At 41.8% G+C, this 13134-nt stretch overlaps 1 protein-coding gene across 2 annotated transcripts in view; it reads right to left on the reverse strand.

The window, feature by feature from the left end:
* The window catches only part of Nmnat1 (nicotinamide nucleotide adenylyltransferase 1), a 28319-nt gene extending 15195 nt beyond the window's left edge, over positions 1-13124 (reverse strand). Inside the window, exon 1 of one of the 2 annotated variants that reach the window (XM_074081392.1) lies at positions 13032-13124. The gene's annotated coding sequence lies outside the window, so the exon portion shown is untranslated. Of the gene's footprint in view, positions 1-12899 lie in introns of both variants that reach the window. The other variant, XM_074081393.1, reaches the window with a different exon arrangement.
* Between the last annotated feature and the right edge of the window lie 10 nt (positions 13125-13134).

Raw genomic sequence — 13134 nt, forward strand, 5'->3', positions numbered from 1 at the left:
ACCCAGTCCCTGAATATTAATTTTGAGGATAATACATGGCAAAGCACTTAGCACATTGCCTGGCACAGTGTTCTGATGGATGGTAGCTGTTCTCTATAAGAAAGGGATGATACTGATGATGCTGAGGAGACAGGATTGACTGGAAGGGGCAAAACAAGACAGGAAGCAATAGAGCTAGGTAGGACAGCCTCCGTTTAAACAATCAGTGGGAATGGAAAGAAGAAACATATTTGAGGCCATCTTCAAATAAATCACAGTTCACCTGTAGTCTCAGTTATACAGGAGGCTAAGGCAGGAGGAACACTTGAGCCTAGGAATTTGAGACTAGCCTGGGCAACATCACAAGATCCCATCTCCAAAAAGAAAAAGAGAATGAAAAACAATACACACACACACACCCCCAAAACAACAAACAACAAAGGGCCCAGTTGTGAGGATCACAGGCACAAGCATGGTATTAAAGATTGAGTGAATATGTAAGGATTTAAATGTCCCACATTTGGTATCATCCCAAGATGATACCAAGGTTCACTCAGGACTTGTACCAACTCTTCCAGTCCTACCCCTATCTAATTCCCATAAACTACCTATGGTATTATAGGGTAGTGAAGGCAAGTGCCCTGGGCCCTACAGGGAAATGAGGGTATCTGCTAGCCACTCAGCATACTCTCTAGGACTACGGTAGAAGGGCTGGGTTCAGCTGGTAACTGGTGCCAGTCTAGTGCCATGTCAGGTATCAGGCACTATTACCAAAGGAACAATTGGGGGAAGAAAGGTAAAGCTGAGCATGACGTAGGGCCTCAAGGGAGCTGCTTATGGTCCCAAACAAAGAGCTGTGAGCCCCTCCCTGTCCTCTGGGATGAGCTTAGGTTTCCCATCATCCCAAGGGGGATAGGGAGAGGCTGAAGAAGCTGATCTCCCAGCATAAAGGATATTGTCTTGGTCCCTTGTCACATGCATGACCTATCTCAAATGTCCAGCTCACTTTTGTTAATTCAGTGAGCTCTAGACCCTTAAAGCCACAGATGAAGTTATAGTGAACTCTCACCACAGCAACCAGTTCCACCATGGCAGGTGACGATTAGGTATAGAAGTGGTCAGAGTCTCTAACAGAACTGTTTTGGATCCTCCTTGCCTTGTTCCAGGTATTTCAGGACCAGTGTCACCATGATTCACTTTTGTTTGGCTCACATAGCCTATCATTTGCACTGCTGGCTGCCAAGGTCACATCGGCTCAGGCTGTAAGTGTCCCTCCCCAGCACCCTGCCAAAAAGCTTGTTTCTTTCTGAGGCAGTTTTCGTTTAACTAAAATGTACTTCTAATTTTTAAGTCACTGATCTTTTCAAGTTTTAAAAATACTATTATGTAAATATAACATTTTAAAACATTAATATACAATTATAAAACTCTTTCAGGAGAATAGTGATTCTGTTTGGCTCTCCTGTCACATTTCTGGATGGTCAGTAAAGGCCAACATAGGTTGGCCACTGTTAAGTAATGTGATTGACCCGACCATCTCAAGGAATTTATACCTCTCAAAGGATGCTATGCTTTCAAAATAGTAACTTTAAGCGTGTACCTATATTCTTGTTCCAACAATGCTGTGTTGCTTTAAATACTCTTGGAGGTATATTTTGAAGCTGAATATTCTTTTGAGTACTTTCATTTGGAAGATAGATTTGTTTTCTACAAAAATCTTAAAGTCATTCAGTGATAAACTCTATGAATAAAATAAACTAAGGTGAATAGTTTATGGTGAAGTGATTGAACTATCACTTCATAAAGGAAGATTATTTACTTATATGCCACAGAAACTACATGTGTAATCTCCAAAGGATAATTTCAAAAATATTTGGAGCAGTAGTGGTAATCTTCATTTGGTTGTGCGGCTGTGGTAGACAAGTTAACTCTGGTTTTATTAGTTACACTTGGTGTGAATCATCTGGCTGGTGACAGAGCTGTTAGGTGTGGTTAAGACTCCCACACAGGGTTTGAATTCTAGTTGTATCACATACTACTAGTTCTTTGTCCTTGGACAAGTCACTTAAAACTTTCTGAATCTTGTTTTCCTCTCTTTTTTTTTTGAGGTACTGGGGTTTGAACTCAGGGCTACACCTTGAGTCACTCCACCAGCCCCTTCACTTTTTTTTTTTGTAATTTTTTTTTTTTTTTCGAGACAAGGTCTGGTGAGCTATTTGCCCGGCTGGCTTCAAACTGTGGGTTCTCCTGATCGCTGCCTCCTGAGTAGCAAGGATTACAGGTGAGAGCCACTGGCCCCTAGCAGTTTTCCTCATTTATAAAATAAGGACCTATGGCACGGTATGCTCACCTGCAGCCTCAGTTACTTGGGAGGCTGAGGCAGGGGAATTGCTTGACCTCAGGAGTTAAAGGCCAGCGTGGGCGACACAGCCAGATTGTCTCAAGAAAGAAAAGGAGGGCTAGGGATGTAGCTCAGTAATAGAGCCCTTGCCTACCTGGGTTCTACCCCTAGAACCACAAAAAAAAAAAAGAAAAACCCATAGTTCTTAATTCATAGAATCTTGTAAATACTAAATGATATCATACATATAAAATATCCAACCATGAATATTAACTCATCTGTATTTTTGTTTTCTCTTTTTTCTATTTACTTTTATATTAATAACTTAATATTACTTGTAGGTTCTTTTATGGCATTAACTTAGTCATGGTAAAAGAATCAAGGTTCCAAAGATACTGGTCAAGAGACCAGTATCAACTACTGTTATACAGTAAGCTTAATAGAAGGCTGCTCAATAAATACTAGTATTTCTATTAAAGTATTATTAGATAAAATTATGTTCTGGTGGTGTGGACCTTACTTCATCTTTACTATGTTTAAAACTGTTTTAGCTATCATGAAACAGAACCTGAACTTGAAGTAATTTTATCTAAGTAATGCAAAACCGTAACTCACTGTGTCCCACGCAGCCAGGTGACAGTGTTCCTGTTTGGGATCACCACCCTGGTTCTCCAGTTCTATGTTCTGCTAAGGTAAGTTTTCATATCTAGCAGCTCAGCACTCAGCATGCAGGTCTTACCTATGGAGGCAGTTTGGGTGCTCCTTGTGAGTCCTGGTACCCCTTTAACCACCGCCTGCCCCAATATTTCTGCCCCAATTACCAATGACAGCCACCACTTCCCCTCTTTGAAAAGTCAAGGATCTCAATACAGTGGGGGTAGCAGGGATTTGGACAGACTGACTTTTAATCGACACTTCTTGAATAAGAAGGCATTAAATGGGAGACAATGAAGGCACAATATCTCAGTCTATGGGTTCCCTGGAGACAAGTCCCAACAGCCTGGCATTAGCTGATGTCTGCAGGGCTGAAGGCAGCACAGGTGCACACAGCCAGCTTTAGTTCCAATTCTGTGTTGGAAATCAGTCTTGCAGAAACAGCCAGTTAGCTAATAACTTTCTCATTGAGCAAATGAAGCAAGTGCAATTTGACCACTTAAATTAAAAAAGTATAGTTCTAAAAATGTGTTATTTCTAAAAAATCTGCAAACTGACAATCCACTTAAGTATTGGGGAAACTGGCCATGATTGTAATTAGTCTAACTAAAACCTACCAGGCTCCATTATAAGAGATTTGTATACAGTAAGGCATATTTTTTTACTCCGGGTCAGAATTTCCATAAAATATCTATTTTTTTAACCGAACTATAAAGTTAAAATGAACTAGAAAAATAGAAAAAACACATGCACACCAATTTTGACTATTAATAACTATTACTATTACAAGGTTCTAAAGAGAAGTGAGTTGCCTAGAGCAAGAGGAACCTAGTACTCTGATACTCACAGTGATGAGTGCTGGTGTAGTACTTATGGAGAGGATTTCTCATAATAAGTAATGAATTAAGGTATTCTCAGGTATACTGATTTTCAGGCCCACATCGTCTCGATACTGCAGCCAACCTCTCCTGACCAACCTAGTTGGCAATATCATCTTGACTTTCTTCACATTTGGTAAGTGTGCCATTGTCTGTCAAGTACCCATTAGGTGTTTATTACTTGCCTCACACTGCTAGAACAAAAATGGTTAAGCCAGCCACAGTGGCTCATATTTGTAATTCTAGCTACTTGGGAGGCAGAAATCATAGTTCTAGGCAAGCCCCAGCAAAAAATTCATGAGGAGACCCCATCTCACCCAATAGCTGGGCACGGTGGCACGGGACGGGCATCTCAGCTACTTGGGAAGTGTAAATAGGCCAGCCTGGGCAAAAAGCATGACCCTATCCCCACCCCCCAAAAAAAAAACTAGCCAGGCACTGGTGGCTCATGCCTGTAAATCCTAGCTACTCAGGAAGCAGAGACCTGGAGGATCACAGTTTGAAGCCAGTCTCAGGCAAATAGTTTGTGAGACCCTATCTTAAAAAACCCTTCACAAAAAAGGGCTGGTGGAGCACCTTCCTGAGTTCAAGTCCCAGTACTGCCAAAAAAAGAAAAAATTAAGTGAAGGCTTTGTGCTTCTCACTCATAGACATGACCTAAAGGAAAAAAATCACATTTGAAATAGAAATGAAGAGAGTTTGTATTTTTATTTATTGATTTTTATTTGCGGTACAGGAAGGTCAAACTCAGGGCCTTGCACTCGCTAGGTAGGCACTCTAGACTTGAGCCATGCCCTTGGCCCTAGAGAGTTTTTAAAACTTTCTTTCTGCTTCTTGTAGTTCTCCTACTATTTGACTGTGAAACCTACTTAAGCTTAAAAATTATAAAATTCTTTATAGATTTAATCTTAAGGAACCAAAGTCAAAAAAGTAAAACCAAAGAGTTGATCTCTGAAATGGGGAGTTTTAGGAATGTTTAAACAAGTGCTTTTTTTTTTTGGCAGCACTGGGGTTTGAACTCAGGGCTTCAAGTTTGCTAGGCAGGCATTCTACCACTTAAGCCACACCTCCAGCCCTGGAGTGTATTTCTATTATTCTTTTCTTTGTGGGTGTGTATAAGAATGATGCATGATTTCAACAAATACTACCCTGAGGGGTTAGGGGTGCCTCAGTGGTAAGCAAGTGCTTAGCATACATAAGACCCTGGGTTTGAGCTCAGCATCGAAACAAAGATGAAATCTTAAAAAATGAAAAACATAGAGTACCTAGCACTCCTGTAGACCTAAGAGTTTTGCAACTCCACTAGAGGCAACAGTGTAATGGGAAGAGTACTCTGTTTAGAGATCATTTCAAATATTCATTCTACAACCATATGAGTTACCTAAACCTAAGTTTCCCTTTTATCATGTATAAGATGGAGATAGAAATGCGTGCATCACAGTTTTGTTGTAAGGTTTAAAGGAGATGAGAGAATCACTCAAAAAATAATGATTGTTATTACCAGCATGGTCAACCTATGTCAAAGGAAAATTTAGTTGGCTATGTTTTGAGCATTTCTGTTCCACAACAGCAAAGTGAGAAAACAAATTACAGTTAGGTCTCCATTTAAGAATATGTTTCTGTTGGTAGAGTGGCTCAAGTGGTAGAGTGGCTCGAGTAGTAGAGTGCCTGCCTAGCAAACATGAGGCCCTGAATTCAAACCCCAGTACTGGGTGTGATGGCTCAAACCTGTAATCCTAGCTACTCAGGAGGTTTGAGACCAGCCCAGACAAGTTCATGAGACCCCATCTTAACCAATGGCTGGGTGCAGGGGTACATGCCTGTCATCCCCAGCTATGCTAGGATTTACAAATAGGAAATCCCAGTTCAGGCTGTCCCAGGCGTAAAGCAAGACCCTATCTCAAAAATAACCAACACAAAAATGGGCTGGTAATGTGGTTCAAGAGGTATTGGCCCTGCCTAGCAAGGCTCTGAGTTCAAACCCCAACGCTATATATATGTTTCTGAGGGCCAGGCACGGTGGTGCTCACCTGTAATCCCAGCACTTGGAAGGCTGAGGAAGGAGGATCACAAGTTTGATGCCAGCCTGGACTAGATAGCAAGAACCTATCTCAAGAAAAACAAAGGAGAATGTTTCTGAGATGATAAAACCTAGTAAGCCAATACTTTCTCTGCCCTTTTAGGTCTTACGGTGCTGCTTGTCCAGGTGGAACCCGTCCCATAGGCACTGAAGAAGACGTTTTCTGTATTTAGTGTGGGATCCTTCAGTGAAGGAGTCTGCACCGTGGTGTTGACAGTTTTGGCATCAGATTGTGTATGGTTTTAAATATTAGGTATCTACAGGCTTATCTTAACCTGAAAGTTTGGCTATAAGCAGTATACCATGAGTCTTCAGTATTCATTACCTACTTGTACTAAAAATACAAATAAGCAGAAATGGAATTCCTCATAAAGACATGTGTCACACACCAGGCACCAGTGGCTCATGCCTGTAATCCCAGCTACTTAGGAGGCAGAGATCAGGAGGATTATGGTTTGAAGTCACCCCAGAGCAAATACCCAACACAAAACAGGACTAGTGCAGTGGCTCAAGTGGTAGAGCACCTGAGTTCAAACCCCAGTACCACCAAAAAAAAAAAAGCCATGTGCAGTGACTCAAGTCTGTAATACTAGTTACTCAGAATGTGGAGATGAGAGGATTGTGGTTCGAGGCCAGCCCAGGCAAAAAGTTCCAGAGATCACTATCTCTTTTTTTTTTAACAATTTTTTATTCATATTTGCATACGATGTTTGGGTCATTTCTCCCCTCTTCCCCCACCCCCTCTCCTAACCCCACCATCCCCTCCCTCTCCCCCCAACCCCCTTGCTACCCAGCAGAAACTATTTTGCCCTTATCTATAATTTTGTTGAAGAGAGAGTATAAGCAATAATAGGAAAGACCAAGGGTTTTTGCTAGTTGAGATAAGGATAGCTATACAGGGAGTTGACTCGCATTGATGACCTAACCTTTTCTCTAGTTCCTGGTCCTCTTCTGCTATTGGCCTCAGTTGCTTTAAAGTACAGAGATCACCATCTCAACCAATGCCTGGGCATGCTGGCATGATCCCAAGCTACTCAGGGAGGCACAAATAGGAGACTCATGGTCCAGGCTGGCCTGGGCATAAAGTAAGACCCTATCTCAAAATAACCAAAGAAAAAGGGATTGGTGACTCAGCTCAGTGGTAGACCACCTTCCTAGCAAATGTGAGGCCCTGAGTACTGCTAAAAAGAAAAAAGTGATTAAAATACAAAGTATTAATGTGATTTTTTTTCCTCTCAAATATAGGAAAAAACCACCCCTGAACTTTACTACTTGTCTGTACTACTGTCAGTGGGCAGCCTAGTGTCCACAGGTAAGCAAGAATACTTCCCAAGTAACCTGTCCTTGTCAGGTGTTCACCAGTCCTTCAAGGGAAGTAACCAACTAAGAAAGATCACATCACAAGGGGAAGCCCTTGGCTCTGCTTCAGCAGGCTTGAGGAGCTCTAGAGTATGTACAGCAAGGAACATAGCTGGCTTGGGGTGGGACATAAACACTGCCTTTATGAGTCCAGCTGTTTAACTCCCATTCTCTCTTGCAGTATTTTTCTCAGGTATGGGGTTGATTTGGCTGTCCAGGCTGATATGTCCAAAGGCAGATGCTATACCAACAGTCTGAAATGAAACTGACCCTTGGTTCTTGCTGGTCCCTGCTTCAGATACACATTTTGGGCAGGCTGAGCCTGTCCCCGCTGCACTGCCACCTGTTGGCAAGCACAAGCATCTCCTTTCCCGCTACAGAACTGGCCACAACAGGAAGCATGCCCAAGAGCAGCCATTTGGAAGAAAGTTGCTTTTTAAGTATTAATGAGCCTGACAATGGAGGAAAAGGAGTTTGTCAGCTGAGACTGCAGGATTGCCATCAAAACCAACTCCACCCAAAGAAGGAGCCCCTATTAAATACTTGCAAGACCATAACGCTGACTTTCTAAACCTCACCTGGATGAGTGCTACAGAAATAAGTGCTGACAAGAAGAAAGGAAATTACAAATCTCAGCAATCAACAAAGGTTTGACTTCAAAATAACACAGCAATTCAGGATGTACATTTGAACAAGGTTAATTTAATGCTTCTTAAAAACTGCAATGACTGCAATGGGAAATTTTGGAGTAAAGATAATCACAATCTCTTCAGGATGTATTATAATAATCTTTTGCGTTATAACAGTGAATTTTTTTTCTAGAGAAAATAACTAACCGATTTGCATTGTGTCTTCTTTCTTCTGTGCGAATTCAAATATTCTGATGGTTTTTTGGTTTTGTTTTGTTTTTTTGGCAGTACTGAGGTTTGAGCTGAGGGCCTACACTTTGAGCCATTCCACCTGCCCTTTTTTTGTGATGGGTTTTTTCGAGATAAGATTGCTTGAACTACTTGGCTAGGCTGGTTTTGAACCTTGACCTTCCTGATCTCTGCCTCTTAAATAGCTAGGATTACAGGGGTAAGCCACCAGTGTCTTTCTCTGAGGGGTTTTAATTAGGAGCTGGTTGTCAGGCACCAGGGGCTCATGCCTGTAACCCTAGCTACTTGAAACGCTGAGATCAAGAGGATCATGGTTTGAGAACAGTCCAGGCAAATAGTTTGCCAGGCCCCATCTCCAAAATAACCAGAGAAAAATGGACTGGCGGTGTGATTCAAGTGATAGAGTGCCTGCATTGCAAGAGTGAAGCCCTTCAAACCACAGTAAAAATATTTTTTTTTTAATTAAGTAGGAGCTGGTTACTCACAGATGCACAAACCACATGTGGCAGCTCAGGCCTGTTATCCCAGCAGTTGGGAGACTGAGGCAGGAAGATCACAAGTTCAAGGCCAGCCTGGACTACAGCTAGTTCAAGGCCAGTCTGAGACTACATAGGAAGACCCGGTCTCAAAAAAAGAAATACAGACTCTCAAGGCTTATAAGAAAGGAGTGGGAGAAGAAAACCTTTCTTTCCTTGCTTTCTTCCATCTTCTTTCTTTTTTTCTTTCTCTTTTTCTTTCTTTTTGTCTCTCTCCTTCCTTCCTTCATTTTTTTTTTTTTTTGAGACCAGGTCTGACCATGTAGCCCAAGATGGCCTTGAACTTGCTATCCAGAACTGTCTCCACCTATCAAGTGCTGAGATTATGGCTATGCGCCACCATGTACAGAAGATTTCTTTCTTTCTTTTCTTTTCTTTTTTTTTTGGTACTGGGGCTTGAACTCAGGGCCTTCACCTTAAGCCACACTGCCAGCCCTTTTTGTGATGGGTATTTTCGAGCTGGGGTCTTGAGAACTATTTACTGGGGCTGGCTTCGAACCTCAATCTTCCTGATCTCTGCCTCCTGAGTAGTTAGGATTACAGACATGAGCCACTGGCACTAGCAGATTTCTTGACTTGAGTGACTGAGCAGATGATATGCCAGTAGTTAAGAGTATTAAAGGATGAAGGTTAGGAGGTATAAAGGGAATTTATAAAGAAAAAGATTACTGTTAGTCTTGAACTCATGTTGCTCCTGCCTCTGCCTCCCAATCCACACCTGGGTTTAGGCCCCCACTCTTGAAGGTCTCACCACCTCTTAACATGGCCAGGATGGGGACTAAGCTTTCAGCATATAAATATTTGGGAGAGAAACAACATCCAAACTATAGCAGGTATACATGGGATGATCCAAGTAAAGAGATCCAGCAAGCACGCAGAAAGAGACTAGAACAAAGTAATATAAACCACACATATTAAATGCTACCTTTAGTGGGATATCAAGTTAAGAAAGAATGTTAATTCGATCTGATTTTTTTTTTAAAAGAAGAGGATTAGAATGTTGGTAGGTTAATGGAAAATCATCATTAGTGAGCAACAGAGGCATTACAAAAGAAAATAAATGCTGGGCACCAATGGCTCACGACTGTAATCCTAGCTACTCAGGAGACAGAGATCGGCCCCTGCAAATAGTTTGTGAGACCCTATCTCAAAAAAAAAAAAAAAAAACTTCACAAAAAAGGGCTGGTGGAGTGGCTCATGGTGGGCCCTGAGTTTAAACCCCATACCCTAAAAAAAAAAAAAAAAAAAAAAAAAAGACTGCAGAAGAACCGTACATGCTCAGTATGCATTCAGTTCAGCTAGGAAAGGAATTTAGCATAACGGTAAGAGTAGGGAGAAATGGGAAAAAAGACATATTTCCTCCTCCTCTCACCCATGTAGGAAATAGCAGTACAGACACCATTAGCTTTTTGGGAGGAAGATTTTTCACAAAATTAAGGGCAAGGAAACACTCAGCAGATCACATGATTTAAACACTACTGAAAATAATTCAGGGCTGACCGATAGCTTCTAATACACTGAGCTGTGCAATGTGTATGTGGGAATTTAAAGTATCTTTAAAGTTTCTGAAATGTCTCTTGCTTTTTTTTGCTGGTACTGAGGCTTGAACTCGGGACCTCATGCTTTCTAGGCAGGTGCTCTACCACTAGAGTCATGCCCCTAGCCTGTCTCTTGATTGTTTAGTTATTTTATTTGACCATGCTTGGTCAAAACTACTCACAATAAATCTACAAATAAGGCGAAATTCCAGCTATATGAAATTCTAAACAGACAACTTAGTCTATAATGACAGCAGATCATTGGTTGTCAGGGAGAGTTGAAGATGATAAATTAACAAGAGAAGAAAGTTTCAGGGTTCCTACTTATGGAACCCTCATTTTCTCTGCCTATCATTGAATGGTTAATACATATGCCCATTCTTTTGGGTCTGTTCCTTGTAAATATAGGCCCAGTTATTTTTACTTGACTATAATAATGATGATACAGTAATAATAATAATAGCAACATTCACTAAGTTCTTCCTGTGTGACAAACAGTCTCTTCAGCACCCATGGAATCCTTACAACATACATGATAAGGCAGTACTACTATTATCACACAGACCCCCCCTTTTTTTTTTAAGACAAGGAAAGTGAAACTTAAAGGTTGACTAACTTGCTGAGAACCTCATAGCTAGAGTAATGTCCTTGATTCTAAAAGTTCTTGCTCATTCATTATGCAAGACTTACAATGGTACAAACTGTGTTCTGGAAGACATTTAAAAGCTGTCCAGCTGGGGGCATAGGTCAGTGGTAGAGCATTAGTCTAGCATGCATGAGGCCTGAGTTCGATCCCTAGCACCACATAAATAAACAATAAAAGAGATCAAAATGTTTAGAAAATGTTTGGCTCATGGCACTTCCAAGTAGACACTCAAGTTTCATCTGCCCCAGCATTTTCCCTATCTCCACTCCCATGCCAAGTCCAAGGTGAAATGTCCTAAACTCCTTCAGCTGTCAAGTAGCATTTATCTGGTTTCCCAGTTATGGGTTCCAGTTCTGGGGTTACTTCTCCTTAGTCCAGTCTCCAGTGACTACCTACATATCATTCCTCTTTCTCCAATTTCTTCTCTCCCTCCCATCTGAAGACTTGGATTCTATTTTTGTTTCATAACTGGAACCCAAACCAACTTCTCTTTATTATGTACTAGAATATGCTTTCATTATCCATTAACTCAAAACAAGAACTCTCAGCACAGAGCCGATGAATCAGAGTAAGTCACTGAGAAAGAGCAGGCAAATACAATGCACAGATGGTAAGGCCATTCCTTTACAGCTTCTAAGACTATACACACTAAGCCAGAACAAATGGGTGAAGAGAATATTGTCATCATCAAAACAAAGAGAAACACATTGTGACAAAGTATTTATTCAGCAAATATTCTAATGGTTAAATAAGCAAGTATATTTTCCATGAGGAAAAATTTAAAAAATTTAAAACATCCTCAGCTGGACACTGGTGGCTCACGCCTATAATCCTATTTACTTGGGAGTTTGAGATTGGTAGTATCACAGCCCAGGAAAATAGTTTGAGAGAACCCATCTCCAAAATAACCAGACCAAAATGGACGGGAGGTGTGGCTCAAGCAGTAGTGTGCCGAATTTGCAAGCACAAAGCCCTGTGTTCAAACCTCCAAAAATAAAAATGCCATACTCATGCCTAGAAGAAAATCACCAGACCCCAAACCACTCCAGCAACCCAATAAAATGTTTGTTTTTGTGGTGCTGGGAATAAAACCCAGGGTCTGGGGCATGGCAGATTCTACCACTGAGCTACAGCCCCAACCTAAGGCTTCTTTGCTGTCGGAGGGCAGCCTGCATCTCTTATTAAGTGTTTTCCCACTTCTCCTCAACCTTTTTTTTTTTTAATTTCTCTTTCAGTTAAAGCTTCTGCCTAAAAAGTTTGCTCTCTCTGCCTGGATTTTATTTCTATTACCACTGGGCTGGAATTTTCTTCACAACTGTATCATTGTGGTTACATTTTACCCAAAACGATGACACACATATTCACATATCAAAAACTAAGGATAATTGCATTAACGTAACAGGCACTTTCTCTGAATCTGAAGCGTTTTGCAAGGGAGGCTAAATGCGAGCTAGAAAAGTGACCTCATATCTAAACTGTGACACTGAAAAAACAATCGATGGTAATAAAGGAATTCTGTGATCAGGCAAATCTTGACATCCTGCAGAGTTCTACAGTAATCAAAGTTGGGTCTGCCCTGAGCAGCTGAAATGCAAACTTTAACGACCACCTCTGAACAAATTCTGTCGTAAACCCTGACAGCCTGTGGACCACTCTTCAAAGACTGGCTGGTTTCCACCCAACCTCTGGGTACCTTTTAAAGTGTTGCCCAACAGCTAGTTGCCTGCCTCTCGGAGGATATGACAAACCGCTTTTAGTAAAGCAGACCTGGTCTTACACGAATCTGGAAGCATTTACGGGGAAAAGGAATCAACCCTTCACAGTGGAAGACTTCCTCTTTCTCCCCGTCCCCTCCTCCCTGCCAAGCTCAACACAGCTCTACAAATGGAGTCCCTGACACCCCTCCACCTCGCCCCAGCGCGAATTCACTGTACCGAAGGTCGGAGAAAAATGTATCTAGATTTTTGGTTCCACAGAAAGAACTAGGGGTCAAGACCCGAAAATGATGACCTTGCCTCGGGGACCGTTACGCCAGACCCTAAAGGCGTCCTCATCGCACTCTCCGGTTGTCTGGGACAAGAGGAGGACCGACGTCCTTAGGAATGGTTTGTTTTCTCAGGGGCTCCGAGTGGGGAGGCTTACCATTCCCTCACAGCCAAACGGCACCAGTCCTCGCGGAGACGACCGCGGCCGGACGCCAGCGAGGGGAACACCGCGGCCGCACTCTTATTGGTTACGAGAGGCC

This window comes from Castor canadensis, chromosome 7 (assembly GCF_047511655.1).
Source record: "Castor canadensis chromosome 7, mCasCan1.hap1v2, whole genome shotgun sequence".
NCBI lineage: Eukaryota > Metazoa > Chordata > Mammalia > Rodentia > Castoridae > Castor > Castor canadensis.